Here is a 26,698-nt window from a genome sequence, read left to right as displayed (position 1 = left end):
AACAGAACCTGGGTGGTCTCGACAAAAACGCAGGCCAGAGTCTTTGGCGTTCTGGTTCCTGGTCTTGACTCCCAGAGAGAATGCCTGAGTAACCCAGGAACTCTCCAGTTAACTCTTTGTGGTGAGATTTATGTCAGAAGTGCCAGTGTGGCAGATACTTGTCCACAAGTTTAGATTAGGGGGGCTTTAAATCACTGAGATACAGAGAGACTTCTTGTGTTCATGGACATGCATATGGGGATTGCTGTCTACAAAAACTCATGCCCCATTATTATCAATAATAAGAATACTGTTAACTGGATTTCCCCCTACACATCTGTTTGCATAGGGAGGGAGATGCAATTTCTGCCAATCTCCCTTTCCTTCTGCAGCTCTCGAACGCTGCTCTGCAATTGCTCTTGAAGGTCAGGGCATGGGGGGGGCGAGATGTGCAGAGGGGACTGTTCACGTTGACTACAACCCTTTATTTATTACTTATTACTGTTAGCATCACACAGAATTGCATAGCTACCTTCAAGGACTTCACTGTCTAAAACTAACACAGAGAAAACAACAGAGGGGGGAAAAGACAAGGGTAGGGAGGGAAGGATGTGGGTACAAGAGGCTGTTCCATGCACTTGGAGTGTGGTTACAGCTGGGATTGAGAGGAGAAAACAAAAGGCCAAACAGAAAAGGTGGTTTTAAGGCAAGGTTTGAAGGAAAGAGGCAGAACTACTTACATGTTTAGGGAGGCAGCAGTTCCACATCTAGGGGGGCCGCAATGATCAACAGGTAGAAACATTGAAGGAGGCAGAACTTCAGTTGGCAAAGGGTGGTAGAGGTGGTGGGAGGAGAAATCATGGGCAGGAGAGAAAGGGAAAGGAAGAGCAGGTGCAATGTGAGAAGGTGCTTCAGGAGCAAACAACTCCAGGCGATTCAAACAAGCAAATTAATTCACACGTTACGGGGAAGACCAAGTACTCTAGCTCATCCTACCCGACATTCTTTTCCAGCTCAAATGTGGGTCATTATGTGACCATCATTCATTCATCTCTACCGTTTGCTTTCCTGCTCCCGCAGATTAACAGAGCCACTCTTCTAGAATTATTATATCTAAAATGGTGTTGCTTTAAAGATAAAACCTGGGAAGGAACTAGAGATTGCTGGGCAGTTGGCCAAAAGAGGCAGCATTTCATTTGTAAAAGAAAGAGGCTTTCTGATAGAAACCAAAGACTAAGCTTACCTAAAAACTTCACCCTTGTCATGGAAGCTCCACCTTCTGACTCTAAAAGGTGGCATAAAACAAAGGGGGGGGGAGTAAAAACAAAAAACAAAATACAAAAAGCAATAATTGTAAAAAATAATAACCAATAAAAACATTAAAGTAAAATACAGAATCAAAACCCAAAAGCAACTAACTCAGAAGGGAGGCCAGGTGAAAAAGGAAAGTCTTCAGCCCTTGCAGGAAACCTAGCAGGAAGGAGGAAGCTATTAATTCCACTGGGAGGAAGTTCCATATATAAAGGTGCCAGCACAGGGAGGACCCTGTACCTTGTTTCCATCAATCTGGTCTCTTCCAGATGCAGCACATGTAACAGGTCCCCCTCTGCTGACCTTAGGGGATGGGTCAGTTCATATAGAGAAAGTAGTTCCTCAGATGTCCTTGTCCCAAACTGTACAGGGCATTAAAGGTCAAAACCAGCACCTTGAATTGAGCATAGAAACAGATTGGCAGCCAGTTTAGTCACAGGAGCATTAGCTGGGCTGAGTCAAATCACCTAGTTCCCAAGACAACATGGACATTCTGCACTAACTGCAACTTCTGGACAATCCTCAAGGGCAGTCCCATATAGAGAGCATGGCAGTACTCAAGTTTCAGTGTCACTAAGACATGGACCACTGTAGTTAGGTCCAATTGATTAAGATATGGCTGCAGCTGGCACACCAGTCTAAGCTGGGCAAAGAAACCCAATTCCAGCCACTGCCACCACAGAGAGTCCAGGATGACCTCCAACGGCAGTGCAGGCTTATTCCTGCAGAGCAAGCCTGTTCACAACCGTCTGATGATATTCCTTCTGAGACCTGTTGATCAGGAAGGACTAGAACCACTGCAAAACAGTGCCCCCTACACAGGGAGTAAGGGCAGGGAAAGGTTCTATCTCCAGTTTTTATTGACTGAAAACACTTTCCTGAGCCTTATAAAGGCATGGGAGTGCCTGTATAGTTAAGGTGAATGAGTTTTCTGCAGTCTGTCATCATAAAGCCTGAAACTGATTTTTTGAATAGCAAGAGGAGGAAATAGTCTTTTGCTTTAAACAGACAGTCATTTCTGAAGAAGCAACAAGCAGGTGGCAGTCTAGCTACACTAGCTTCCTGTATCTACATAAACTCTGTGCAGAAGTTCTTCCCCCTTCCTATCCCAATTACAACACATGAGAGGGAGTGGAAGCATGTCACCTAGCCACACAGCCCACTGTTGACACACCCCCTGGGTGTCCACACATTTGACGTTTGTCTGAAAAAGGCAGCTTTTTCAGACACATTAATTTTCTGTCAGTACTGCAGTCACTTTTGGAGCAAATGAATGATTGTCTTACCTATAAATGGAAGTAGAGGGTTAGAAATATTTCAGACACCACACTATTTATACCTCACCATCCAATGCTTTCCATGTAAACAAGCTGGAAAGCAAGCCAGAACATTTGATTTAAAGTGAATAGTCCCACTGATTCTGAAGGGCCTTCAATGAGTTTAAACGCAAGTGCTCCAGCTACACCTGGCTTGTGTACTGGGCAGGTTTAAACAAGGTCAAAATCATTTGGGCCAAATGTGGTTGAGAAGTTTGCAGTATGGGGTGCTAGTCACTTTAATTGTCTTTCTTGTGCTCCCTGTTCATGTTACAGATCCAAACCACATTCACCACTAAAGACAGGAACAACTAGGTCATTTTTAAATGAGCCACTGAAACAGAGTCTTGCAGCAATATTATGAAATTTACATCTTTAGGGGGAAGTGGGTGTTAAACATCTTGTTAAATCCCCCTGCCTTCCACATTTCTCACCCCAGTAGTCTCAAAAGATTTCAGCAGATTAACCCTACTTGAAAGCATGCATTCCTTTGATCAGAAAAGGCACACAGTTCATACCTTGTATTCCAATAAATAGAAGCTAAGAGCCCCACTGGATCAGGCCAAAGGCCCATCTAGTCCAGCTTCCTGTATCTCACAGTGACCCAGAATGCATATACAATGTCATTTGTTTGCTTCACATCAGAATCTCCCAACACACTGAAAGCTGACGTGTAGTTGCTTTCTTATCCATCTAACCATCAGTTTGTCAGTTTTCCTCGTACCAAAATATTTTGGCACAGTGAGGCTTTCTAACAAGTGATTCTCCCATGTACATTCCAAGGTGGTAGAGTTAAATAAAAGAACTGTAACACATCAAAACACCTCACTTTAAGAAAGATACAGCCAAACTGGAAGGAGTTCAGAGAGGAGCAACAAGCACAATCAGAGGGGTGGAGAACAAGCCCTGTGATGAAAGGTTGAGGGAACTTGGTATGTTTAGCCTGGAGAACAGAAGGCTGAGAGAGGAGATGATAGTGCTCTTCAAATACCTGAAGGGCTGTCATATGGAAGAAGGGACACATTTGTCCTCAACTGCCTCTGAGAGTAGAACTAGATCCAGGTACAATTACAAGAGAGGACATTTAGGCAGGACATCAGGATGAAATTCTTGATGGTCAGTATGGTTCACCAGTGGAATTGATTGCCAAGGGAGATGGTGAATTCTTCCTCACTGGGGACCTTCAAATAGAGGCTTGACAGGTGCTCCAGAAGGATTTTCTTCTACAGGCAGGAGGTTGGACTACATGACTTTGTAGGTCTCTCTTCCAGCTTTATGATTCTATGATTCATAATGATTTAATCAACTTTTAGGATCAAAAGGTGCAACCATTTTATTTTCATCATGGTCAACCCAGCTTGACTCTTTGAGCCATTAGTGTCTGTGTCCCTGTTCAGATGATGACTCTTCTCATCAAAGCCTGGTGTTTCAGAGAAAATGATTGTGACACTCAGTAGAATGCTCAAAAGCCCAATTCAGCCATTGAAAATGGCTAAACCAGGGGGACATCCTGAACCAGGGGGTTGGAGACATCCACTAAAATTGAGTGTCAGGAGAGTTCAAACAGACAAAAAAAAAATTTCTTTATCCAGTATGTAATTAGTCTGTGGAACTCCTTGCCACAGGATGTGGTGATGGAGTCTGGCCTAGATACCTTTAAAAGGGATTGGTGACAGGTTTTGAGAAGAAAAGTCCATCACAAGTTACAAACTATGATGGGGATGTGCAACCTCCTGATTTTAGAAGTAGGCTACCTCAGAATGCCAGGTGAATGGGAGTGGCAACAGGATGCAGGTGTTGTTGTTGTTGTTGTTGTTAACAGTATGTATATACCGCTTTTCAACAGAAAGTTCACAAAGCGGTTTACAGAGAAAATCAAACAAACAACTAATGGGTCCCTGTCCCAAAAAGGCTCACAATCTAAAAGGATGCAAAAGAACACCAGCAGACAGCCACTAGAAAAGACAGTGCTGGGTGAGGAGGGCCAGTTACACTCCCCCCACTAAATAAAAGAAGAGCACCCACTTAAAAAGTGCATCTTACCCAGTTAGCAGGGGTTATCTTGTCTTATGTGTTCCCTGAGACATCTGGTGGATCACTGTGAGATACAGGAAGCTGAACTAGATGGGCCTTAGGCCTGATCCAGTGGGGCTCTTCTTAAAATGCAGGTTGCATCTGGTCATCCACTAATTTGGCTCAATGCGGGTCCACTGAGTCCAATCAGAGGTGACCTGTAGCCCTCCCAGTGTGACTACAGCATAGCTCTGGTCATGTCCAGAGGGCATTCTGAGGGTCAGGGAGGTCATGCGTGGCTTCCGCAGCCCTCAGAATTACTTCTCAGGGAGACCTTAGAACGTCACTTCCGGTTTTTGCTGGCCTTCCCGACTCTCAGAACGTCCTCCGGATACGACTGGAGATGTGCTCCAGTTGCTTTTGGAGGGTTAAAGGTACCAAATATGCAGATTTCATTATATGTGGATTTCAGTATCCATAAGAGTTCCAGGAACAGATTCCCCACAGATACTAATATACCACCTGTATCATTTTGGGCTCTACTGTATCACAAAAATATATATATTTGTGTAAAACAGCCTATAGGACAGGGGTGGACAACCTGCAGCCCACCATGTGCCACTTTTTATGTAGAGATTCTGAACATGCCACTCCAGTTCAACATTGCTTTTAGCAATTACCACAATAGCTAAATAGAGCCTCCAAGTTCAAGGGCAGTATATCTCCAGAAGTGCCATACATTTCAGAGCAAGAAACATGGGAGTGCTGTCACCGATTTACAAAGACACCTGGCTGAGTGCCAATGAGGCTAGAAAGGTGGCCTGCATGGACCTTTAGTCCAGCCCTGCAGGACCTGAAGTCCATATAAAGTGCATTCATTGCCCTTCTACACAGCCCAACCCTCCTCTGCCCACCTTCTCATCCTCAAAGATTATCTTAGCCGAGATCTCTTTGCAGATTGTTTTCCCGAAGTTAGTACCTCCTCCTGGCTGGGCCACCTGGACTTTGCTGATCTCATTGGCCACTCTGTGCTGCCCCACATGGCCTATCGCCTTCCATAGTCTCCCCCCAGGCCTTCTTGTGACCCGCCAGTCAGTGAAATACAGCTTTCTAGCATCTGCCCTATTGACTTCCTGGTCATCATTCTTTTCCTGCCTTTCTCCCCATTTTCCAACCTGAGGAAATCAAGCAGAGCAGGTGTGGCCACCCTGAGTGGGCCCACTGTTATGTGCCCATAATGTGCCCATTATTAGAAATTTGAGGACTTGCTGGATAAGGAGTAGCAAAGAAACCAAGCAATCCATAAACTGCTGTGGTGGTTTTTTTTGTTATTATTTAAATGTTTTTCAAAAATATATGGCAACTTTGCACATGCCATTCAGAAAGTGTCCATGTGCCACTAGTGGCCCACATGCCATGGGTTGGCCACCCCTGCCTTTGGACTACATCAACATACTTTTCCACATTATAAAATTTATGGATTGTATCCTGACTAAAGAAGTTAGCCTTGACTAAGCACCACTGAAATCAAAGGAACTTCCTAATGACTAACTTTCTTAGTTGTGACTAACTTCTCAGGAGACAACCCTATGGGAGGAAGTATATTTTTAAAGAGTGTGCAGTGCAGCAGATGCATGGCTAACCTGGTAGACATTCCTTAAGAAGACATTGTACCTCAGTGGTAGAACACATGCTTTGCATCTTTTAAGCTCCAGGTCCAGCCCCAACATCTCTGAAAGAAAGAACTCTATTTGAGACTTTGGATAGCTATGGCCACACCAAATGAACAGAACCAGGCTAATCAGATCACTGGTCTAACTCTGTGCAAAGCAACTTCACATGTACTTCCTATGCATTGGCCAAGGCTGTTATCAAACACATCTTTAAGGAATTAAACAAACGTGTTTTCCAATTTGTGGATTACCTTTTTCATCAATGTTCTGGCCACATCATAAGAACATAAGAACATAAGAACAGCCCCACTGGATCAGGCCATAGGCCCATCTAGTCCAGCTTCCTGTATCTCACAGCGGCCCACCAAATGCCCCAGGGAGCACACCAGATAACAAGAGACCTCATCCTGGTGCTCTCCCCTACATCTGGCATTCTGACTTAACCCATTCCTAAAATCAGGAGGTTGCGCATACACATCATGGCTTGTACCCATAATGGATTTTTCCTCCAGAAACTCGTCCAATCCCCTTTTAAAGGCATCTAGGCTAGACGCCAGCACCACATCCTGTGGCAAGGAGTTCCACAGACCGACCACGCGCTGAGTAAAGAAATATTTTCTTTTGTCTGTCCTAACCCGCCCAACACTCAATTTTAGTGGATGTCCCCTGGTTCTGGTATTATGTGAGAGTGTAAAGAGCATCTCCCTATCCACTCTGTCCATCCCCTGCATAATTTTGTATGTCTCAATCATGTCCCCCCTCAAGCGTCTCTTTTCTAGGCTGAAGAGGCCCAAACGCCGTAGCCTTTCCTCATAAGGAAGGTGCCCCAGCCCCGTAATCATCTTAGTCGCTCTCTGACACATGTTGGAACATACATTACAGTTGCCATCAGAATGCTGCCACAAATGGCATACTCATGAAAAATGACCCCACCCCCTACAACCTCTAACTTTTTGAAGCACTTGTCAAAAGGGTCTTGTGAATCATAATGGCTATGAATCCGAACTGCCCCCATTCAAATTTCACCTCTGCCATGTTCTCACCAGGTGGTCCCAGGCAAGCTGCTCACTCTAAGCCTCAGCCCTCCCCCAGTTCCAATATAGGCATAATAAGAGTTATTTACATCACAGAGTTCTTGTAAGGGCAACATCAAAATATACGTAAAGCACTTTGGAAACTGAAAGTGCTACTGTATAGAAATATTAAGTCAATGGTTCTCAAACTGTGGTTCATGCGCAACCTGACTTTTGGTGGGTTGTAGGGCTGATGCTGGTTGGCAACCTTCAGTCTCAAAAGACTATGGTATAAGCCTACAGCATCCGGTATTCCCAGGCGGTCTCCCATCCAAGTACTAACCAGACCTGACCCTGCTTAGCTTCCGAGATCAGACGAGAAAGGGCATGTGTAGGGTAACAGTTGGGCAGCTACCCATTTTCCAGACTCACAAAGAGAGTCTGGTCCAACAAGAAGCTGACGGAACATACCAAGATCCAGGTCTACAGAGCTTGTGTCTTGAGTACACTTCTGTACTGCAGCGAGTCATGGACTCTTCGCTCACAACAGGAGAAGAAGCTGAACGCTTTTCACATGCGCTGCCTCCGGAGCATCCTCGGCATCACCTGGCAGGACAAAGTTCCAAACGACACAGTCCTGGAACAAGCTGGAATCCCCAGCGTGTATACACTGCTGAAACAGAGACACCTGCGTTGGCTCGGTCATGTCATGGGAATGGGCGATGGTCTGATCCCAAAGGATCTCCTCTGTGGAGAACTTGTGCAGGGAAAGCATACAGGTTGACCACAGCTGCGCTACAAGGATATCTGCAAGAGGGTCTGAAAGCCTTAGGAATGAACTTCAACAGATGGGAAACCTTGGCCTCTGAGCATTCTGCTTGGAGGCAGGCTGTGCAGCATGGCCTTTCCCAGTTTGAAGAGACACTTTGCCAACAGACTGAGGCAAAGAGGCAAAGAAGGAAGCCCATAGCTAGGGAGACAGACTAGGGACACACTATACTTGCTCCCAGTGTGGAAGGGATTGTCACTCCCGAATTGGCCTTTTCACTAGACGCTGTGCCAGAACCACCATTCAGAGCGCGATACCATCATCTTTCGAGACTGAAGGTTGCCAACTCTTTAGGGTTGATGCTACCCAAAAGACGCAAGGCAAAGCCTTGCAGCTTCCAGGTAGCTCTGGTGCACAACCCACTTCACTGGCTGTATTGTGGTTTCCTCTTTAAGGGGGCACATGATTGAAACTTATAAAATTATGCATATTGTGGAAAATGTGGAGAGTTAAGTTTTTCTCCCTCTCTTACAATACTAGAACAAGAGGTCATCCAATGAAATTGCCTGAAAGGGGATTTAGAATGGGCAAAAGAAGGTACATCTTCACCCAGCACATAATCAGTCTGAGAAACCCATTGCGACAAGATATGACTAGATGGTCACTAGTTTGGGTGGCTTGAAAAGGGGATTCAACCAATTCATAGAAGACAGGCTTGTCAACAGCTAGCAGTCATGATGTTTACTCCAAACCTCCCAGTTCAGTGACTGTTTTGCAGGGAACCAAAGGTGAGATCAAAGTATGCCTTTCTCTCCTGCTCATGGAAATCCCAGACGCAGTTGGTGAGCCGCTGTGGGAAAGGGGATGCTGAGCAAGGTGGGCTTTAGACCTGATCCAGCAGGGATTTTTTTTGTGTGTTCTTATGACCACATTTGGAAGAGTCAGAGAGGATCACAAGATTGCCAACCTTCTTGTAAACATGAAAAGTCATGTTAATAGCACAGGCCTGAAAATTTGAGGGTCAGAAAACCTTTTTTCCCCAAAATTTATGGTACTTTTATATGAACTTGGGGAGCTGATTCCAAAACTGGCATCAGTTTTACCCTCTCTCATCTAGTTTCAGAGATACAGCATAGCCTTGTCAGTGAATACCTACATCATGGCGTCCTCACAAGGAAGATGCTTGAGCCATTCACTTACAAGGCTATGTCATATCTCTGAAACTAGCTATGATCGAGCAAAACTGATGCCAGTTTTGGAATTAGCATTCCAAACATACCAAGGAATAGGTATAAGGTTTAATGTGTGTTAGCCAGTGTATCAGTTGCCACAGAAAGACCCTCTCATCAGCATACCTACAGCAACTCTAACTTGTGCTTTAGCACTAGTACAATCAATTTATACAGCACTATCCATGAGCATTGTATCTTACAGAGTAATCCTCTTCAGATGGCCAGAGTGAAGGAACTCATCATCCTGGTCATGGGGAGGAACTCTCATCATATCCAGCGCTTGTCTCTACAGACTGTCTGAGGGGATGTCTAGAAAGCACATCAGGAAGAGGCAGTGTTAGCTGGCATCCTCCCTTTGACCCTGCATTCAGTGAACATGGGGAGACAATGTTTGTAGAGGGCTTGTTATACAGTAGCCTCCCCCATATCTGTGGACTCAGTTTCCACTTTCAGTTATCTGCAATTTACAAATCCCCCCTTGATACATCAAGCTCATGACTCATCTGTCTTCATCTGTCATCTGTCCCTGTTTGCGGCCCTGTCTTCATTCACCTGTCCCCGACTTTCCTGTCACTGTTCTCCTGTACCACCTGCTTCCTCTTGCTGTCCGTCTTTGTTTGCAGCCCTCCAGCCCATTTCCTGTGAACGTTCTCACTGTCTTGAATGCTTACTTTGAAGGCTTACTCTGAAGCCTCCCTTTGCCAACTAGTGCCCCAGAATAGCGAGTAGCCACCTTGTGACTTCCAGTTCAAAATGCCTGGCAGCAATACAATATGTATAGAGTTCACCACTGTCTGCAGTTTTGGGTATCCACAATAGCATCAGGAACATATCTCCCACAGATATGGAGGCATGACTGTATAGGCAAAAATAGATAATATCCTGCCCCCAAGGGCCTCACAATCTCTAAGGACACTATCGATCCTGTGCTGGAACAGGAAGCCAAGAGGATTGTGCTGTATCCAGCGCAGGATAGGTGCCCAAAGTGGCTCAGCCAGAGGTAAGGGGAAACTTTTCCCCTTACCTCCTTGTAAGCACCTTAGCACCTATTGGTCTCCTTGGACGTGCGCCACCTCCCAAGGTGGCACAAGTCCAAGGAGAGCAGAGGAGCTTGAAGCCACTCCGAGCTCCCCAGGAACAGGGGTTGGAATCTAGAATAACTGCTAGGTCCCAGCCCTGCCTCCCGCTCCCTGCCCGCCTGCCCCCAGGGTCACCCACCGCCCGCCCTCCCCCTGCCCTGAAACACTTCCCTCCCTGCTCCTCCCCACCTCCTCCCCACAAAACTCAGAGTCTTGCATCAGCCAAGCTCAGCCAACACAAGACTCATTCCCTCCATTGGCACAGAGGCCAGCCTTGCCGACTCCCAAGGAGGCACAAATGTGCCTTATGGCATGCTTAAGACCCTCCTGGGCCGGTGCAAGGGAATTGCGCTGGCCCAAGTGCAGCTCAGGATTGTGCTGCACAACAGACAATAGGAAAAACAACAGAGGGAGAAGAGGGAGAGACAAGAGTATGGGGTTGACCAAATGCAGTTACATGAACTTAAAATCTGGTAATGTCAGAAATGGTCTTGCAGTAGATCGTTTCTCAAATACCTGGTGGATTATTGCATCCAAAAATACTGGAGGCTTCAAATCCCAAATCACTTCAGATGTTCTAGTGTGTTTGTCCATAAGTATTTCAGCACTTTCAAATCACTTTCACTATAATATAAAAATACCACCCTCCAGTGATGCAGCATAGAGGCAGTTGAGATACATACCAAGGAATGGTAAGATTGAATAACATTCTTTTCCTCCTGCCAAACTTTTGGTGATAAACTGATGGACGTTGTTTTTCGCCTTCACTGTCTGTACTTTTCATGGGAAAATCCATACTTTTTCATGCTGTGAGACGACTTACAATATGGAAACCATTAGGCCAATTGAGTTTGGAATTTAGAAATTGGAAGGCGAAGTAATAAATTGAATAGCCTATTTGACAAGGAGATTAATACTCAAAATCCTCAAACCATTTTTATTTGCTTCCCTGTCTAGTGCTCATGTAACTAATGCAAACAGGACTTGGAACCTGGTTGGATGCCCCCAACCTAATTTTTCTGATTTCTGAAGAAATGGAGGGGGGAATGAGATTGGTGTCCAAACAGTTAACAAATACTATAGCAGCATTTTTTTAAAGATTAATTCTAAAAGACTTATGGTCACCAGGTGTTTGTAGATTTTGGAAATTCAGACATTCAGGAAATACACTCCCTCTTGTAAATGTCCTGTAAAGGAAGGCTTTGCTCAAGAGGACTGAAGAAAAGGGAACAGTGTCAAAGTCTGCTTAAAAGTGCCATTCTTCAGGTTTCATTCCACTCTCCTGGTCTCCGGGAGGGAGGGGACACAGGTGCAATTTGTTGCTACTGCACATGCATGTCAATGCATGCACATGCACATTTAGACTCAGCTAGTGTGGTTCTTTTTGATCTGTGGGTGATAAATTATTTTTTTTAAAGCATGTTTTTTCTCAAATATTTAACACAAAGAACAAATCCCCTTCTTTTCTTTGGAAGCAGGACAGGACAGGCTGGAAAATAAATGCAGTGTACGGTGGGCAGAGAATTGCCACCTGTGCGGTATAACAGCTACCATTTAGCCAGGATAGCAAAAGAAATCCTCCACAGGCATTGGGGCTGTAGTTCAGTAGTAGACACACACTGTTGTACAACACTTTATGCACAGTTGGTGTGCATAAAATCATAGGTTTAATCCCTGGCATCTTCTGATAGGGTTGGGGAAAGACTCCTTTCTGAAACCCTTGAGAGCCACCATCAGGCAGTGCAGACCTTACTGAGCTAGATGACTCAATGGTCTGAAAATGGTCTGAAAATACTAGATTCAGAGGCTGAGGACAAAGAGGGGAAAGTGTTGGCCTTTGTGCCCTACTCGCAAGCTTCCCAGAGGCATATGACTGGCCTCTGTTGGAAACAGGTTAAGAGGGACATTTGGTCCATTCCAGGAAGGCGGTTCTTCTCCTTTGATGTATTTCAGGAATGAGTGGCCAGTGAGTTACATCACACAAAACATAACCTTCAAACAAGCATGGAAGAGAATTCTGAATTCATCTCAGAAAGAGCAACGGCATTAGAACTTCAAGGGAGAGAAGTTTTCAAGTACGCAATAAAGTAACTGTGTCTGTTTGTAGTTACTGGGGCTGTTGTGCTTTTGTGTTTAGTAGGTCAACAAACTGTCAGCCGATTAATTTGCGTCTGGGCCTATCACGCAAAGCCTGTTGTTCCACAGACGGTTTCAATCAGCACAGCCAAACCAGTAAAACAGCACATCCTGGTCAGAATTACTTTTTCAACCTCATCTTGAACTGTGGCTGTTCCAATTGGTCTTGGCAGATTGTATTAGAGGCAAGTAACTAGCGCATGCGTGTTTAACCAGACACAGTTCTTTCCATGCTAGGAAAGGGTTTACCATCTGGCAAAAGATTTGATAAAATCCCCAGTGTAAACCTCAGAAAGATACTTTAAGCACTTGTAGGAGACCTATCCTGCCTGCCTGCCTGCCAGGCAGGTTTCCCTAGTGCAGCATTGCCAGAGCCCTGGAATGTGGTTGGTGCTGTAGAGAGGCACACATATTCTGTAAGTTAACTATGACTCAGGGCTGTCCCCTTAAGAGGAGACCTACCCCTTCCCTGCCTCTCTCCAGCCTGCAGGCTTGAAGAATCCCTGCAGCAGGTCTGCATTAAAAGCCATGCCAGAAAGCTGTATATAATCCTTCTAATCAGTGATGTTATGGTAAATTTTGAAGTACAGGACCTCATCCCACATCTTCCCACTAGTCACATCCCCATAAGCATTTCATGAACGTTTTAAATTTGCTAACCAATTGATCAGGAGCAACTTTTGTCAATGAAAATATTTTGACAGCCTAGCCAATTAATATACTAAAATTGCAAGCCTGAATTTGAGGGGTGGTAAGGGGAAAAAATGCTTTCAGACTGCTTTTGAAAGTCACTTCATCTCTTTGAAAAGCAGTTCGGCGTCTGGCATTAAAAACTGCTGCTCGAGAAACACGTTCTGGGCCCTCAACTTTTATCTTTAAAAATTCCCTCTTTTGAATGATCTCCTTTGGCCTCAACTTCCAGAGGGTGAATGGTGTTAGACTGTGGCAAGAAAGCAAAGAGTCTTGTGACACCTTAAAAGCTAACAGATTTATCATGGCATAAGCTTTCATGGCCTAGAGCCCATTTCAGCAGATGGAGTGAGCCTTAATTCACGAATACCACAATAAATCTGTTGGGCTTTAAGGTATCACAAGACTCTTTGCTGTTTTTCACTCCTTGGGACTCCTTCATGGCACTAAGAAATGCCAGATGCCAATTATCTCTGTTCTCTTCATGTTCATTTTACACTAACTTGTTCTTACACTTCTCTTAACTTCCCATTGCATAATTGAATTAGTAGTTTCAATGCTTGGCTCCATTTAGTTTGACAACTGAAGGTTTTTCCCCCTTCATCTTTCCTGATAAAAGGTCTGCAGGTGTGTTTTTGTTTCTCTTTTTTTAATTATTTGTTGCTATTTTATTGCAGTGGAACATGGAACATTAGTTAGCCAAAAAAAAAATCTGACAGACGGAATAATAAAAACATAAGTAATCTGATCTAAATGCACCAGAGATTTCAAACACTCATCATCATCATAAAACAAGGCCAGTAAGGCTTATTTTCTGAAAATATATTAAATTGGCGAATACACAAAGTTTCTGTTTCCAAAACCCTTGCAGAGAAAAACTGAGATATATCTTTAAAGAGATATATAATCTATATAGAGGGGAGAGAAGGACTTCCAAATATCCACATGTATATCCATACATAATTATCATCAAAAAGCCATTTGTACAGTCCAGTTCAACCATGGAGGGGGAGCTGAAGACTGCAGGAGAGCGCGATTCTTCTTTTGCCTGTGGCTTCTCAGAGGTGTCTAGTTGGCCACTTGCTTGACTACATGAGCCTTCGACCTGATCCAGCAAGCATCTTATGTTCTGATGTCCCTACATGTCTTGGTGCTGCCTCTCACATTATTCACATATGTGTGATGGTAGGCCTATTTCTTGAATAACACAATAATGTGAGATGAACAGGCTGTATGAAGTTCAACCATGGGGAAACAGAGACCATGTGGTTGGGGCAACATATGAGTCAGCCCTAGATCTCTGAATAGTCAAGAATTATTAGATGCTAGTAGGAGCCCTGCAGTCTGACAGCCAGTCAAATATATAATATAAATATATATATCATATGTGAAAAGAGTCCTCCAATTAACTTCCTGTCAGAACTGAAATATGGAAGACTGCTCTTATTTTAGTTAGCGCAAACATTAAGATGACCTTCTGTGTCCAACCTAATCCTGCTTTGAAAATAATTAGTTTATCAAGTGACTTGGTGTAGAGTAATGAGGATTGCCTAACTCTAGTTGGCCTCCTTAATTAATTTAATGCTCTTAAACAAAGAAGGATGTTTCTAACCAAGTGCTCATATTTATTATCTAATTATAAGTAGGAACAGAGCTTCAGAGCTTGGACTCCTTCAGATTAAGACATGTTGGCACCCAAATAATCAGTCTCTCTGCTTATTTGTTCTGGTTAAGGAACTATTTGATACTTGTGTTGAATAACTCTAGCGGCCAAGTCTTCCCCGGTCAGTCTAAAAAAAGAGAGGAGGATAGGCCAAGAAGCCTTCTACTCCACTACCAGGCAGAGCAAGCCAAGTAAAGAAGCAATCATGGGAGCAGGGGGTGTGGACTTTCTGAGTCCTAAACTATCAGTAATCAAAAAGAGACAGATTTTTTTAAATAAATGGTTCATAGAAGTCATGAAATGTTTTAATATTTCTAAAGATCTTTCATAGAAATTTAAAATGTGTGTGTGTGTGTGTGTGTGTGTGAGAGAGAGAGAGAGAGAGAGAGAGAGAGGGAGGCGTAATCTTTTATAAATTGGAAAACATTCAACTAATCTATATCTGACCAAAACAGAATATTGAGCCAGAGCTTTGATGAATGCACAAGTTATATCATCTTAAAGTTCCAGAACAATTAAAAATAGGTAAAGGGAAGGAGTGTTCCATAAAGATCTGGGGGAGGAAGGACAATTCATGACTTCACAGTTTGCATTTTGGTCCAAGAAAGTGCTTCATGCAATACAAATCATCCATGACAATTTTGCTTGATCATTCTATTTATTTTAACTAGAAAATAGTAGATATAGAATCATAACTGTAGCATTTTCCCCTTTTACACTGACTGCAAGACGTGGAACTATTGTAATATTTTGCTCCCCACTATCCTGCAAAACAATGGCCATATCGCTGCAAGATGAAACATCATGCTCTCAACGACCACCAAAGGAGCCAAAGGACCACCACTGAGGAGCCAAAGATGGAAGCAGTTTTCACAGAACCTAGCTGAGTTTTGGAAGAAGTCTAACAATGTAGCAGGGAGTTAGTTTCCTAGAAAACCCAGTGAATACCAGATCATTGACCCTATAGGAAAATGGTGTTGGGGGGAAATCACACTGGCTCCCCATTTGTCTTGATGACCCTAGCCTCAGGAAATGATTAGGATTCTGATGCTGTACATGATCCTTTCATGCTGTACATGATCCTTTCAGAGCGCGATACCATAGTCTTTCGAGACTGAAGGTTGCCAATATATATATATACAATATATACATGGGAGATAGCTAACCTGGCCAGATGGTTTCAGAATGACTGCGGATGGCTTCAGAATGGCAGCCTCAGATTCAAAACAGCTGTCACAAATAAATTCAGAATGGCCATGGATGCTGCAGGTACCTTCAGAATGCCCATGGAGAGCAGAGGACAGCCAGCAAATGGTGAGACATAAGTTATAGTTGTGTTCCTGCGGATAAGCGAATCCAGGAATGGAGTGCTCAGTTACAGAGGATTTGCTGTATGAATTATCTTATACTCAGGCAGATAATCTCTAGGAGCTATCTTGGTTACATCTAGGGCTAGAAGCAGCAGCAGCTCTCCAAGATTCCAGACAGGGCTCTTTCCCAGTCCTACTGGGATTGAACCTAGGACCTTCTGCTCTATCACTGGTTCTGAGCTGTCTGTGACAGATCAGGAGAGAGATCTTGGGGTGGTGGTGGACAGGTCGATGAAAGTGTCGACCCAATGTGCGGCGGCAATGAAGAAGCTCAATTCTATGCTTCGGATCATTAGAAAAGGTATTGAGAACAAAACGGCTAATATTATAGTGCCGTTGTACAAATCGATGGTAAGGCCCTACCTGGAGTATTGTGTCCAGTTCTGGTCGCCACATCTAAAAAAGGACATAGTGGAAATGGAAAAGGTGCAAAAGAGAGCGACTAAGATGATTACTAGGCTGGGGCACTTCCTTATGAGGAAAGGCTACGGCTTTGGGCCTCTTCAGCCTAAAAAAGAGACGCCTGAGGGGGGACATGATTGAGACATACAAAATTATGCATGGGAAGGATAAAGTGGATAGAGAGATGCTCTTTACACTCTCACATGACACCAGAACCAGGGGACATCCACTAAAATTGAGTGTTGGGAGAGATAGGACAGACAAAAGAAAATATTTCTTTACTCAGTGTGTGGTTGGTCTGTGGAACTCCTTGCCGCAGGATGTGGTGATGGCATCTGGCCTGGACGCCTTTAAAAGGGGATTGGACAAATTTCTGGAGGAAAAATTCATTACGGGTTACAAGCCATGATGTGTATGTGCAACCTCCTGATTTTAGAAATGGGCTATGTCAGAATGCCAGGTGCAAGGGAGGGCACCAGGTTGCAGGTCTCTTGTTATCCCTGGGGCATTTGGTGGGCCACTGTGAGATACAGGAAGCTGGACTAGATGGGCCTATGGCCTGATCCAGTGGGGCTGTTCTTATGCTACTGTCCCATCACTGTCCCATTCTTCAGCAAAAAATTTTGCCACATTGGTCTAATTCTAACATGGTCCCAGTAAGGGATTATCCCACAACAGAAGAATAAAATGCAAAAGGAAAGAAATTCTTTCCCTGTTAATCATATGTTTATCTTACATTGGCAGCTGCTTTAGATGGGGCTTCAACAAGACTTGGTTCAAACCATCCGTTAAAATCATTTTACTAAGTACAAGATGATACAAGGAATTTACAATCTAACATTTGATACAGAGGTGACAATAGAGGAAAGGAAGGGAAATGAGAGTTGGGATAAACAAGGGTAGAGTATGCATTTATTTCATCATTTAGGCTTGGCTATAGCAGGGCATGGGAATGAAGACAAAAGCTTCACAGAAAACATGGGTGGAGGAGACATTTGAAGGAAGTAAGAGGTGGTATCTCTGCAGCGTGTGCCAGCAAATCATCTGTTGACCTGTGTCATTTGTTTCACAAAAGTCAAAGCCAGCATGAGGGATGACAGGCCTATTATATATGGAGCAATAGGCCAGAGGTGGGAACTACAAGAGGATTTAAGGGTGAGGCAGCAGAGTGGGAGTGATGGGCTGGAAAAAGCCAATAGGAAGGGAAACTTTGCCAAGGCAGGAATTAAGGTCAGGAGTAAGGAATTCAGAGCGCAATATTTAAATGGCTAAAGTTTCAATCAAGTGACTGCAAGGTGACTGATGACCTGCTTACAAAAGCCTGGCTTGACATTTAGTACAGTGTTTTCAACCACTTGGAGCACAGTCCAGGCTGGGCCAATCTGTGGTTTGCTGAGCTTCACTATCACACAACTAGCCCTCATGGTGTCCTTAATGCAACCTGATTGTCACCACAACCAGGCGTCGTTGCCCATCTTCAGCCAGGAGCGCAGAAATTGCAGCCTCTGTTTCTCTATCTATGGAACACGACTGTATATCTTCTTAATAGTACTGACACTGGGCAATACAAATCATTTGATCTGGCAGGAAAAAAAATGGCATAGAAAGCCATGGGCAGAGCTTTTGGGCCAGCGAACCTTTGCAAATCACAAATCGGATCTCAGTATCTGCATGCCCAAAACTAGATGCATAGTCTTGAAGAATGCCACAGCTGATTCACAAGTATTTAATTGACTCTAGTCCCTTCTGCCTTCTTTTCATTTAACTTGTTTACTTCATTGTCAGCAAACCAAAACCAACATATTCAGAATTCCACCACCAGGCAAGCGGGGAGGGGAGGGGAGGGGAGAGATGTCCTTCACCATGTGACACATTGTCAACTGATCACAAAGAGGAAATTTCTAAATAGTTAATGTTAGTGGCTCAAGTGCTTTTGAGAATGGAAGCTGTGGCATTGTTCCTGCGGAAATGAATTTCACACACTTTATTTCCCTCTCGGTGCACTTTCTTTTTTCAAGAACGGTGGGAGGGTGTTTGTTTTGTGTTGTGATGCAAACAACGTAACTTTTGGGCTATTTTCTGTGTGTGTATACCCTGTCTGTGGTTTGCGGATGGGAGAATAGTATAAATTAAAGAAAAGGAAGATGAGTAATGGAATTTAGAGTATGTGCCGTGCTGGAGCAGCAGAGAGCTCATTTATAAAGTTAAGTAATACAAATTTTAACCAAACCCCACAAAATGTAACTTCAAAGACCCACAACCCCAGCCACCAGAATTGTTCGCAACCATTGTGTCAATGTGGTGGCGATAAAAACAAACATACAGTTCAAATGAAGTGTTTTTTAAAATAAAATAAAATAAAAACAAAAACCCTAAAGCTGAATAAATTGATTGAGCATTGTACTGTAGACATATGGAGGTAATGGCTCTGATCCAAGCCAGTGATATGTGGCTAGCAACAGCTTACATTTTCTGAAGTTTTGGACTGTTTTACTGTCAGTGACTCTTAAATTTTGAAGGAGTTTTTAGCATAGATTGGGGGATTCAGTGGGAGGGCTGCTGAAAGAAAGAATAAGAAAGGTCATAGTTCAGTGGTAGAGCACATGACCGGCTCATCCATGGGGCCCGCTGAGATGGTGGCCTCAGGTAAAGGACTGGCAACGGGAACCTGCTTCCATGTGTCCATTTGCTTCTACTGTTCCTCCTCCTTTTCCCACTTCCTGGATTGGAAAAGGAAGAGGGAGGCAGAGCAGAAGAGAAAGTGTGGAGGATCATTTCCAACACTCTAGCCAACCACCCTTCTCTCCTTACACTTCCTCTTTCATTTTACTCGTCTTCCTTTTCCAATCCAGGAGCAGGGAAGCATATTATCAGGTAAAAGGGTGGGGGGCACAGTTCCCATACTGTCTCAGGCGCCAGAAGATCTTGGCCTGATGGAGGCTGAAACTGGTACATGCACAATCACTGGCTGTAACAGAATGAATAGAAAGGTGCAGAGGAAAAGGTTTGTTAAGCTGATCAAAGAGGCTCAGCATAGCCTCAAAGGCTACTTTTGGGTCATCACTGGATCCATTGTGCCTTAGGGCAAACTAGGCAATATGCCAATGGCAGTTTCTTCTATTTAGCAACAAGGAGGTGGACATAGACTGGCACCTTGGCAAGGGCAAAAGGTAGAAGTCCCCTTGTGTAGTGCAGTCCTGCTCAGCATCAGGAGACCGCACAGCTGTTATTTACATTTTAAAACACACCCAGCATTACAGATGGACGGAGTTGAGGACAGGCCCAACAGCCCACCCATACACACCCAACTGCTCATACCTGCTTAACCAGGACCCAACTAACTTTTCAGTAAAGGCAGCAACTGCATAAGTCAGTCTGCAGACCTGCCACTGTTGTCCCCGCTGGGCACTGCTCTATCTGCAAAGGGGAGTGTTCACCCTAGCAGCGACACGCAGTGCAGGGGTGGCAGGTGGAGCAGAACCACCCCACTGTAGTCCATGGAAAAGCACCATGACCACCCCACCCACTTACATCTGAGGTGGCTCTCCTTACACCCACTTTCTCAAGTGTAAGGAGAGCCTCCTCAGGTGTAAGCAAGTGAGGTGGCTGCTGTGCTTTTCCATAGACTATGATGGGGCGGTTCTGCCTCATCTGCTGCCCCCGCACTGCACGTCCCTGCATCCTAGAGGTCCCTGCACAATAACTGGGCTTCTAGGGGATGTTTCCCTTAGCTCAGGAGTGCCCAAACCCTGGCCCGGGGGCCATTTGCAGCCCTTGGGGGCTCCCAATCAGGCCCTTGGGGAGCCCCCAGTCTCCAATGAGATTCTGACCCTCTAGAGACTTGCTGGAGCCCATGCTGGCCCAACACAACTGTTCTCAGCATGAGGACAACTGTTCAACCTCTCACCTGAGCTTTGGGACAAGGGATCCCTCCACTACTTACTGTTTTCATATCTGTGGTGCAGCAGTGGCAGTGAAGGAAAGGTTGGCCTTGCTTTGTGCTTTTATAGGTCTTGAGTTACTGCAAGATCTTCATTCATTCATATAAGTTCCATCTCTAATATATTCATTTATGTAAACTTATTCAAATTTTAAATTGTAAATTAATTCTTTTTTTTCTGGCCCCCAACACAGTGTCAGAGAGTTGATGTGGCCCTCCTGCCAAAATGTTTGGACACCCCTGCCTTAGCTGATGGGGAAGGTGGGAGAAGGAAAAATTGCTGTGTGAGTTTCACTCACCCTTTCCCAGCTCTACTAACTAGCTGCTGTGCTTTCTCCCCCACTCTGTGTCTTTGCAGGGGCCTGGGAGAACAGCCAATACCCAGTAAGACTGGCAAGGAATAGCTACCAAGCAGCAGTGACAGCAGCAGCTCTTCACTTTTGCTGAGGTTCCTTCTTCATTCCCATCACCTGCCCAAGGGGAGAAGCTACTGCCACATCCACCCTGTAAGTCACATCCATGGGTCTAATGGGAAGTGTCAGGATCCAAAGGGGCAGAACTCCCATAATTTCAACTATTTCAGGTGGTGATGCCTAATCTCTGGCCATCACTCTCCCCCAGTATCACTAAAAGGATTGGGGGGGAGGGGAGGGCCCAGCCTTTCTGAGGGGATCCCCCTTTATGGAGGCCTCAGACTAGTTCACCAAAAGAAGGGGGGGTTGTGTCACCCAGTTCCCCCTCTTTGCAGAGTCAAGAGCAGGGGCTGCTAGCAGCAGATCCTCCTGCCAGCTCTTCTAACTCCCCACTGCCTAGTCATCCCTGGCCTCCAGGTTTATGTAGGGCAGACCCCTCCCCTTTGGCCCCTCCCCTTCCCTCACAGGGGACTGCCCTCCCCTGGGATTACCAGCACTCCTCCCCTTCCTCTCTCTGTTTCCCTCCCACCTCCTCTCACCTGGAGCTACCAGGGCTGTTCCTGAGAGGGCTGGGAAGGCTGCTGCCTCTGCTCTGGTCTCTGCCTTTGGGGGTTGGGCTGGCCCTGACCACCTGGGTCCTGTAGCTCTGCAGACAACGTCAGGAGGTCCAGTTGTGGGCCCCCGGCGTCATGCCAGGTGCCCTGCCCGGCAAGGCAGGTCCCGGCTGGCTGGGCAAGGGAGTGCTCCCCTTTTCCCCCCGAGGTGGGGGAGGGGCGACTGCCCAGCAGCCGAATGACCTGCGTCCTGTCTCCCCCCTCCCTCCTCCAAGGCAGAGGGAGAAGCGGGGGGTTCAGCACACCGTGTTCCTCTGCTGCGCTTTGCCGCCTACAGGAGTGCCCAGGCAGCATATGGGGAGGTGGCCCCATGTTCCACCGGCTTCCTCCCTGATCCTCTGGCCCAGAAGCCTTCTTCCTGGGTAAGTTGGGGACTTGTGGGAGGAGGGGAACCCTGACAGATTCCCTGGGCTAAATCCGTCTTCCTATGATAGAGGTATTTAAGGATTCCGCTTTAATTTCCTCACCATAGCACCATAAGAACATAAGAACAGCCCCACTGGATCAGACCATAGGCCCATCTAGTCCAGCTTCCTGTATCTCACAGCGGCCCACCAAATGCCCCAGGGAGCACACCAGATAACAAGAGACCTCATCCTGGTGCCCTCCCTTGCAGCTGGCATTCTGACACAGCCCATTTCTAAAATCAGGAGGTTGCGCATACACATCATGGCTTGTACCCCATAATGGATTTTTCCTCCAGAAACTTGTCCAATCCCCTTTTAAAGGCGTCTAGTCTAGACGCCATCACCACATTCAATGGGGAAGAATAAGAAACTCCTACATACCTCAAAAGAAACCCAGATAAGGAAGAAGAGAGAAACTAGAAAATTTATTAAGATTCATTAACCAATATAAAATAACAAAAAAGGGCTTCTTTATAACAAATCAAGGTATGCAGTTAAGTACTATAAGAGGCTCCCAATTCCGCAGGACTCCCCAAAGCAAAACTTTCTGTGAACCTGCTGAGAAAGGCAACTGAAAAAAATAAATAAATACCTAATGCAATCTAATTATACTTTTCTGATGAGTCAGAACCACATTAACTTCTAGCATCCACTCATGGTACAAGAGTAAGACTAACTCTCCCTTACGTCTCAACCACCAGGAAGTCAAAGGAAGATTCCATTCTCTAAGGAATTTATCCTCCCTCTAATGAGGCTGACTACTTACTTGAAGCTTTTACACATGAGGAGCCCTAAATAGCTCTAATACCAATGCAGGAGAAAATAGAACCCACATGAAACAACAGTTTCATGACAACAGTTTCATGACTGGGAGCAAGAACCCGGAACAAACTGGCACAGACCTTGCACAGGCTCCGTCCACACAAAAGGCTATTGACAAGTTCTGCCCCTTACAACTCTGTCTGTAAAAATGTAAGTAAGAATGAATAAGAATAAGGTGTAAGAATAAGTGTAAGAATGCCCTTAATGCCCTTTCCTCACAATTTAATGCACCAAAGCCTAGCAAGCCATAGTACCAAACCAGTAAGCCCCCACATGCTTGGCAAGTGCACTTGCAGACCCAATCTGGGGCTAAGCATCATACTAACAGCCATGGATGCAGGACATTAATATCACTGCACTCATTTTGCATGCACAGCACCAGGTCTTTTGAATATTCCAGACACAGATGTCTGCTTGGCTTATACCACATGCTGATGGCCTTTACTGAATGGGAGTGGCCAGGGTACAGATCTATCATTTCATCTCTCAGGGAACTTTGTGGGGCTTTTGCATTTTCATTTCTCCCAAAGTTCATCAACAGTGTAGTAATAATAATGAAAACCAAACAAAAACCACATGTTTTGTTACATTTGCAGTTAATTAAGGCTGTGGTTTATTTCGGCACAAACCACATTTGTAACTTATTGAAAAACAAATAGTTTATTTAAAACTATGCATTACATCACAAGCAAAATGATCGTAGGAATACCAAAGCAGAGGAATTTAAACCAATATTGGAACAGCCTTCACTCATTTTTTTTAAAAAATGTGTAAAACCATACATATTTACATTAAGCAGGAGCTGAAATACAATTAGGGAGAGAGAGAAAAACAAAGGCAGTTTATCCACTGCAACTTATTTAAATAGTATCAAATCAGTTAAATATTAAAATGTAATGTTCATTACATAAAAACAGAAAAGATTATTTTGTGAATACTTTTTTTTTACACAAAAATAACCAGTACTAAGTGGGCTTGCAGAGTCCATAGCATTCAGCTCAAAGATCTGAACACAAAAGAGGAAAGTCCATTGTGGGAACATTTTATAGACTGAAGAAATGCACAAACACATCTTTTAACAGAAAGTCCACCTGACAACTTCCTGCCATTGAAAAAGAAAAGGTGTGTTGCTTGGAAAACTCATGAGAAATACCCTCCTTGGGCTATTGAGACCCTTTCACTTTTCAGCACAGAAATACAGCCAGTTCACACATTGATTCATTGATGACTTCCTAGAGTAGCAAAGCCTAGTGTAGCGATTTTCAATGTTTTTCATCTCACTGCACACTAACCTCTGATCTTCACTTCCTGTGATGTCACTTCTGACTTGCTGGGAGACTTTTCTGGGTTCTGCAGCTCTGTTTTTAGGGCAACTGCCTGTGCTAACAATAGAGGAGGAAGATGGACAGACAATTCATTACTACAGACAGTGCCCTAAAAACAGAGCTGCAGAACCCGGACAAATTCTTCACCTATTTTCAACTACTGTGCTCCAAACTTGCACGGTACACCTACAGACCATTCACAGCACACCAATGTGCTGTGCCACACCAGTTGAAAATTGCTGGCCTAGAGAAAAAGTTTGAACTACAGGGGGAAGTCCCACTCATAGTAACTAGAGCGGCAGTCATTTTTGGAAGGGACTAGCTCAGTAGCAGTGCACATACATGGTGTCATGAAGAAGGGTCTCAAGTTTAATTCCTAGCACCTCCAGGTGGGGCTAGGAAACACCCCCATCTAAAACTCTGGACCGCAGCTCCCAGTTCTGACCTCTGCAGACCAGTGGTCTTATTCAACATAAGCCCACAAATACATAGAGGAGTGTTTTCCAGACTTTGGAATAGCACTATTTTTCTGAATTAAAACTGAATGCAGATTCCACTCTGACAGACGAAAGAATAAGTATGGATATTAGTCTCAATTAATAAACTAATAGGTTGCCTCCGCTATGGACAGTCTTCTTTCTGCATCTTCATCAGGAGTCACTGAATGATTTCCCAGAGGAATCTGATGGGAGTAATGTGGGCCAGAGCAGTAGATCATGCCGAAATGTGGCAGGCAGCCTCCTCCGTGAATGAATGCTCTGAGCTCACAAGAGGCTTCCATCAATTATCTAACCAAACACTAGCAATTTCCTCACAGCACGCCAGCCCTGCCCCTCCTGACAGCAGTTCCTGAGTGGCAGGCCTGGAGCTTCACCGCTCATGACTTCGTGTCAGTAGCTCCATTGTCTCTGCCTCCTCGGCCACAAAAAAAAAAAGAAGCAAACTGGGTAACGGGTGTTTGTGCATTGAGGATGAGAGGGACAGAAACACAAGGGAATAGCAGTGGTAATTATTCATACCCTTCCCCTCAATATCCTCCTTTCCACTCCTAAAATGTCATTGTTGATGACAATTTGAGGCTCTTATCCTCACTATTATGACACTAGAACTTACAGCTCAGCAGTAGCCATTGTGTAGCTTCAAAGACGCCTAACTTCCCTTCTAAATATTGTGGACACTGTCCCTTTTCTCAGTCTGGGCCTGTAAGCATCACATGAAATCTGCCCATTAACCTTGGCTTCCCCTGCCTGGGAATCCAAGGAGATCTTCTGTCTTTGATTAGTTCAAACTACATCTGGAAGTTCAGTTTACACTACACAACGTACCCTCGGCTGCATATCTTATTCTGTCATCTGGACCGTATAGTGTTAGTGTCAACAACAGCAATAAACAATCCCAATGCAGTGAACATAAACATTTCAGAAACCGTAAGCACAACCATCATTCAGAGCTTTGCCCAAGAAGTGATTAACATTTTCAGCATTCTAGCCCTTGGATTACTAACTTACAGCCTGATCCTAAAGCTGGTGGCCATTCCTCAACCGCCCTCCAGTCCCTATTGACAGCTGCAGGGCTGGCCCATCCATGAGGCCAGCTGAAGCTGTCACATCAGGCAGCAGATGGGGTGGTGCCTTTTCAGTCCACCTTCTTGCCTCCACTGGCCCTCCTTCTCCTTCCACTCCCTGAATTGGAAAAAGAAGAGGGGGGCATGGGGGAGAGGAACGTGGGAGGAACAGAGGCTGGCATGTCATTTGGTAAGGAGGGGCAACATTTGACATGCCACTTCAGGCATCAGGAGGGCTAGCCCATGCACACCCCTCCATCACATGCGGCTGAGGCTCAGGTTAAACTGGGCCACTTGATTGATAGCAGATCCCAAAGAAAAAGACCTGCAGCGGCAAAAGTGGAAATTCTTCCCCCTTAAGTGCAGGCAACTAACTGAGGGGAGATAGCAAACAACTGTCTATTCCACAAAAATGGGTGTTCCCACCCAGAGGTGGCCTTCAAAGCTGTGGGGCCAAACTGGAAACATTTTTTTTTCCTTCAGAGAAATAAATGTTTATCCTGTTCTATAATTAAAATGTTATGTAATTAAAGTACAGTAAAAATTTTCAGAATATACACAATATAAACAAACGCTACTGACTTTTTAAGAATTCAGAAGGAAATTGACATTGTTGCTGTCTAGAAAAGCTGCAATGTGGTGTTAGATGTCTATTGCAACATATTGTTGTGTGTATTTAGAGCGGGTTACCCTAGCTTGGGGGCCCTTTAGGAACAGGACCCAATTGGGAGCAACTGTTCCAGTTGGCTTAAAGCTGGCCCTATCCCTACTCTAATTCAAAGCTGTAGGCTGTCATAGATGACCCAAGCTTCTCTACACCAACCCCAAAGGGTTGAGGCAGCTGGATTGCATAACCCCCCACCCTCCACTTGGATTCAAAAAGGTGGCCCAGGAGCCAAAGGAGGGGCCCCAAAATTTCCTGAAATTTTGCATACGTTTGTATATATTGCTTGCACATATATTGCGT

This window comes from Tiliqua scincoides, chromosome 2, assembly GCF_035046505.1.
Source record: "Tiliqua scincoides isolate rTilSci1 chromosome 2, rTilSci1.hap2, whole genome shotgun sequence".
Classification (NCBI taxonomy): Eukaryota; Metazoa; Chordata; class Lepidosauria; order Squamata; family Scincidae; genus Tiliqua; species Tiliqua scincoides.
Note: the sequence above shows the minus strand (reverse complement) of the source record.